Source organism: Macrotis lagotis, unplaced genomic scaffold (genome assembly GCF_037893015.1).
Source record: "Macrotis lagotis isolate mMagLag1 unplaced genomic scaffold, bilby.v1.9.chrom.fasta BILBYCTG093, whole genome shotgun sequence".
In the NCBI taxonomy this organism is placed as follows: Eukaryota; Metazoa; Chordata; class Mammalia; order Peramelemorphia; family Peramelidae; genus Macrotis; species Macrotis lagotis.
The window spans coordinates 2,251-8,875 of NW_027422000.1; the positions used below are offsets into that span (position 1 = coordinate 2,251).

General features: G+C 41.0%; 1 pseudogene; it reads right to left on the reverse strand.

Moving 5' to 3' along the window:
* Positions 1-3,637: 3,637 nt before the first annotated feature.
* LOC141504082 (pyruvate dehydrogenase (acetyl-transferring) kinase isozyme 1, mitochondrial pseudogene) lies at positions 3,638-4,371 on the reverse strand (annotated as a pseudogene).
* Between the last annotated feature and the right edge of the window lie 2,254 nt (positions 4,372-6,625).

The following is a 6,625-nucleotide window of genomic DNA, read 5'->3' on the forward strand; positions in this document are numbered from 1 at the left end:
AATTCCCTCAATTTCTATTTTACCCTCTGCTTCTAGGATCTCAGCTCAATTTTAATGTATTATTTCTTGAAAAATGAAGTCTAGGCTCTTTTCCTGGTGATGACATTCAGGTAACCCCAAAATTTTAAATTTATTTCTCCTACATCTGTTTTCTAGGTCAATTGTTTTATGCCAATGAGTTATTTCACATTTTCTTCTAATTTTTGGCTTTTTTTTGGAAGTTTTATTTCTTCCTGATTTCTTGCAAAGGCATCAGCTTCCTTTAGTTCCATTCTGCATTTGAAGGAGTTATTCTCTTCAGAGAGCTTTTTTATCTCCTTTTCCAGCTGGCCAATTCTGCTTTTTAAGGCATTCTTCTCCTCATTTGTCTTTTCTTTTCCTTTTTTCCATTAGGCCTAAACTGATTTTTAACATTTTTTTTCAGTATTTTTTTATGTCTTTCACCAAGCTGTTGATTTGGTTTTCATAATTTTTTTCTGCATCACTCTCATTTCTCCCCCCTAATTTTTCCTTAATCTCCCTTAATTGCTCTTCAAAGTGTTTTTTGAGGTCATCCATAGCCTGAGCCCATTTTGCATTTCTCTCAGAGACTTTGTATGTTTGTTCCTTTGTTTTTCCAGGTATATGTAAAGATAATTTTCAACATTTATTATTTAATGACTTCTTTCAAATTACATGCAAAGAAAAATTTTAATATTCATTTCTGTAAGATATTTTTTATTTATTACCTTTAAATTTTAGAAAAGGTATCTTATTATGTAATTTTGCTTTCTCTTATATTTTATTTTTTCCTTTAGGATATGATTTCTCCCTCAATACTTTCAATTTTTATCAATATATAGCATGGAAGTAATGTAAAGACTATCAAACGGTCTTCTGTGGGGAGTAAGGGGAGGGAAGCGAGATTGGGGAAAATTATAAAATTCAAAAGCAATAAGAAAATATTGATTTTTTTAAAAAAAGAAAGGTGGTGGTGTCCTTTGAAAGCTGGTGGAGGCATTCAAATGGTTGTGGGGGTATTTGAAAGGTGGTTGTATGGGCATTCGAAAGGTGCTGGGGGTGTCCAAAAATGGTATATGTACTCATAAGGTGAGGGAGGCCTGGGAAAGATGGTGGGCCATTGCAAATGTGGTGAGGGGGTTTGAAAGGTAGTGGGGGCATTGCAAAGTTGAGGGACCTGGCAAAGGTAGTGGAGGTATTGAAAAGGGGGTGGGGCATTGGAAAGGGGGTGGGGGCAATCCAAAGATAGTGGGGGTGTTCCAAAGGGGGTACTTTCATTTGAAAGGTGGGGGGTCATTGGAAAGGGGGTGGGAGCATTCAAAAGGTGGTAGAGGCAATCAAAGGATGGAGGTGTCATTTACCAAAATAAGTTCAAAATGTGTACAGGATTTAGACAGAAAAGACAATATTAAGAGCAACCTAGGAGATCCAGGACTAGTGTACCTGAAAGATTCAATGAAAGAGAAGCAGTTTCTGACCGAAGAAGATTTGGAGGACATCATAAAAACCAACTGGATGATTGGGATCACATTGCATTACAAAGGTTTTCCACAAACCTTCTGCACATAACTACTATAACCAAGATCAAAAGAAATGCAGTAAATTGGGAAACAGCATTTAGAACTAGTATTTCTGACAAAGGGCTCATTTCTACAATAGAGAACTGAGTCAAATCTATTTTTCCAAAAGCCATTACCCAATTGAGAAATGGTCAAAGGATATGCAGAGGCAATTTACAGATGAGGAGATCAAAGCAATCCATAGCCATATGAAAATTTACTCTAAATGATTATGGATTAGAGAAATGCAAATTAAAGCATTTCTGAGGAACCACCTGGCACCTCTCAGACTGGCCAATTTGACCAGAAAAGACAATGAGCCATGTTGGAAGGGAAGTGGGAAATCTGGGACTCTGACGCATTGTGGGTGGAGCTGTGAATTCATCCAACCTTTCTGGACAGCAATTTGGAATTATGCCTAAAGGACAATAAAATGTGCATACCCTTTGATCTAGCAATACCACTACTGGGTCTATCCCCTGAAGAGATTATGAAAAAGGGTGCAAACATCACTTCTACAAAAATATTCAGAGCAGCTCTACTTATGGTGGCAAAGATTTGGAAAATGCGTGAATGTTCAACAATTGGAGAATGACTGAACAAATTGTGTTATATGTATGTTATGGAATTACTCTATTATTCTATTAGAAACTAGGAGGTCTAGGAATTCAGAGAAGCCTGGAAGGATTTGCATGAAATGATGCTGAGTGAGATGAACAGAACAGAAGAGCATTGTACACCCTACAGTAAGAAGGGGATTGATGATCAATTTTTTTTTTTTAAATGGACCCAGGAGGAAACAAAAAAATTATTTGTAGGTATCTGTAGATGATCAAAACTATCAGAAATAAGTCCACATCAATCATCCTATCTAAAAGCATGAATATGTCTAAGTTAAACTGTCTGAAGGAAAAGGAACTTTTTATGATAGGATAGAAATTTCAATCTTAAATGCCTCAATTGTAAAAACTTTCATTTTAAGAAAGACAATGATCATTTTATAATTTATCCAAAGCATGTTCTGATTTGAAGGGTTTTAAAAGCTCGAAGACAGTTACAAATACCAATAGTCATGAATCAGAATGATTTACCCTTCATCTAAGAATATGTGATAACCTTATAACTGCATTAGGTTTTTTTAATTGGTTGATCATTCTTACAAAATTATGTCACACTGCAGTTATGGTATGGACAGTAGTAATACCTCATTTAGCCTGAATGATTGGAAAACACAATATTCTTTGTAAATGAAACTATTTTAACATTTTCCAATAAAAAGCATTTTAAAAAAATCATAAGACACTCTCCACAGTGGCTTAATCAAAATGATATAGGGTCACAAAATAGTCATTACTTTATAGTCATATCTCTAATATTTTAGGAGAATTGACCTCTTTTTGTAATTTATTACAAAAATCAGTTACTACTTGTACTGACAGAATGATACTACTGGGTTTACCAAAATACATAATTTTTTGTCCTCAAGTCTAATCTCTGCTAGCAATTGTTATTCATTCAATTCTCATTCTTTCTATTTTGCTGTGTTCTTATATGCAATTAGTTATATAAGTGCCCCACCCCCAATACAGTCAGATTCCCAGTAGTTGAGGAGGCTTGGGAGACTGAATTGAGAGAAGTTTTATTATGCTTTTTTAGATGTCTGTCGAAACCTAAGCTACATCTATCATTATGCCCACATGATCTATATAGATAATTCTACCATTATTAGGAGGATCCCTTGTTGGGGAAAAAGCTAAATTGATGATTTCTTTATTATGAAAATTCTCTCTACAAACACAAATCAACTTACAATCTTAGAGAATTAAGGCAAGGAGAAGTTAAGTGACTGACCTTTGGTAAACACTGTTAGTATGGGTCAAGGCAAGCCATGAATCTAGGTCTTTCTGATTCTGGCCTTCTATGCTTATGTCACACTGCTTCTTAATCCATAATTAGGATCACTACACAAATTATAACTACAGAGTAAAAATCTATCTCCTAAAAACTTTAGAGGATAGTTTAAGGGTTGCTAGTCATTTAGTAATAAAAATTTTCCTCCAGAAGATTCAGTGTAAATTTCACAGGATCTTGATGAACACAGAGAACCAGACATGTTCAAACACTTTGTGATAGAGATGTGATGATACATGAACCAGGGGCATGGGTTGTCCTGGTGATTTTGCATGTAATTCTTCAAGTTCGAGTTCTAGAGAATTAATATAATAGAAATCATGAAGACCCTTGCATTTTCATAACCATCTTTACTAACTTCCACATTACAATTTGGATTAATGCTTCCAATGTGTTTTCAGTGAGTTGGAACTTCTTTTTCCTTTTCCACCAAACAGTAAGGAGTGCTGATTGAGTAGCATTCTAATTGAAAGGTGACTCATGTAAAAATGATCCAAAAAAATATTGTCCACTCTGGTTGGTCACTGGATTGACACCAAAGCTTTCCTTGTATTCAGTCACACCCTGAGCCATGGTAGGAATGACATCATTATGTCGATTCCAGATTCTTATTACAATGTCTGTAAACAGCTTTACCATCTTCAGCACTTTTATCATTCAGATACTGGAGCTCCTGTCGACTCTGAATGTACCATCTCTGGACCAATTGGACTGAAGGTGTTCTTAGAAGATGGTCTGGAAGAAGACAACGTTCGTTCTTTCATTATATTTGCCAATCTCACTGGCAACTCCTGCAGCAAGAACATAAATGAGGCCTTTTCACATGCATTCACAACCTGTAGTCCAGAAACTGCTTCATGGAGAGCAGGGATGAGGAAAAATGCAAGGAAAAATCCACTGGGCCCGGATGCTGCACTCGGGTGGGCACTGGGACCCTGGGCATGGACACGGGCCGCCCATAGCTGCCCATCACAGAGACCTCATTAACCTCAGAGTGAAATGCGTTCCAGGTGACAAGGAAGACTAAATCCGAAACCGGGAGGCGCCATGCCTCACACACCTCCTTGATCAATCTTAATGGCCTTGCTCATTCCATCAGTGCAACAATCAGGGGCAATTTTGGGGTATCTGCAATGGAGAATACCATCTGTATCCAGAGAAAGACATGTGAAGTTTAAAGCAAAGACTATTACATTTAATTTTTTTAAAAAAGTTATCTTATTATGTTATTTTGCTATCTCTTATACTTTTTTTCCCTTAAGGATATGATTTCTCTCTCATGACATTCAACTGAGATGGATGTATACCATGGAAACAAGGGAAAAACTTAACAGATGGCCTTCTGCAGGGGATGGGGTGAGGGAAGTGATTGTGGAGAAAAAATTGTAAAATTCAAAAAACAGTTAAAAATAAAATAACTGTAGACAATAAAAAATTGGGGTTCACTCAGCACCTCTCTGCTCTGGAGGGGAAGCTTGGTTGAGGGCCAAGCTGAGCACTAGGCTTACAAGGACTGCCTCTCCCTCCCCTCCCCAGAATTCATCCTCCAAATGGAGGCTGCATGAGACAAAAAAAGACACTTATCAACAAGCTGCCCTGGTGACTTATCAGCAGCCACCCCTGGTTGGGGACAGATCTGCTTCCAGTGTAGGCCATGGTGGCAGGGCTGGGGGGAGCTTCACTTATGGGAGGTGGCTAGAAGCTTATTCTGGGTCCCAGAATAAGGGATGTTCATGTCTGGCAGAAGCGAGTGGGCAGGCAGGACCAGAGTGGGGGACTCTGGTGAGCTGACTGCTGAAGACTCAAGGAGGGCCTGGACAAGGAGACCTCATCCCCCCCCCCCAGCTCTGCCATCCTGTGTTCTGAGGTCCCTCCTAACTGACTTGACTTACTTGGTTGTCCTGCTTCTAAACGCTTTACCCACTTGAAAGCTTTCTCTGGGGGATGTGTTCTTGGGAGGGGCAAGATCCTGGAAGACATCCTGAAGAATGGAGGCAGAGATGCCAAAGTCTCCCAAGATGCAAAGGGAGGGCTCTACCCAACTTAGGGGGGAGGCCCCAAGGAGGTGAAGGGGGCAGGGTGGACAGGAGTGGGGGGCTGGCTCAGAAAGTCATCCTGTGAGCATTCCTTTTAACTTCCCCTTTCACCCAGTGGGACCTCTACTAGACCTGTCTATGACAGGGATCAAAGGAAGAAAGAGGGAGAGGTTCTCTATAAAGAGCACACTGGGCTTTGAGTAAGGAAGACCTGAGTTCTAATCCTGACTTAGTCCATCACTAGCTGTATGATCCTGGGCAAGTCCTTTTACCCCTCCTTCCCCCTCTCTGCCCTGCCTTCTCTGGATAATGGGGATTCTAACACCTGCCTCCTGAGGCCCCAATGAGCTGACTTACAGAGGAGACTCCATCCTGGCCTTTAGGAATACAGATTCGACTCCTCCCTGGGCTGGCCCAGCCAAGCCTGGGAACTTTGGGGTCTGGTCTCTCCACAGGGTGTAAACAGCATATTGTAGAGGAAACTGGGGAGAAGCATGTATCAGACTTCTCCGTAGGTTCTGAAAGGTGGGATAGAACTAGGGAGCACAGACTTGAGTACCCTGGCTGGGGCAGTTGGGGAGCAGGCCTATTCTCAGGTTCCTCCCCACCGCCTGCATTCCCTTCCTTTTGGAGAGTATCCCTCAATCCTCAGCCCGAAGTTTTTATTGGGGAGACCCTTTCAAAGCACCCAGCCTAGCATGCAGTAGAAGGGTGGCTCCCCTACACATCTTGGACCCCCATCTCAGCTCAGAAACCAGAGAAAGGCTGAGGCTCTTCTGAGGACCAGGGAACAAGAGTGAAGAATGGGGGGGGGGGGGGTTAGAGAGAGGAGGACATTTTCCACGAAGGCTTCTATTCCTGCCCCAGGGCAGCTCCCAGCCAAGAATTCTTGACCCTGAAAACAAGAACCTGTTGTTCCCTGTATCCTGGCTACGGGAACTGGATCAGAGAAACTTGCTGCAAAGGAGTGAACCTCCAGTCCAGTAGGGACCTATGGACAGGAATTCCAGAGCCTGGTTAGCTCCAGACTGGCCCAGCCCCTTGAGGCCTTGTTGGAACAGCAGAGTGCTGACCTGTCTTGCCACCCCACCCTGGGAGCCCCCAAGCCCGAGAGGCCAG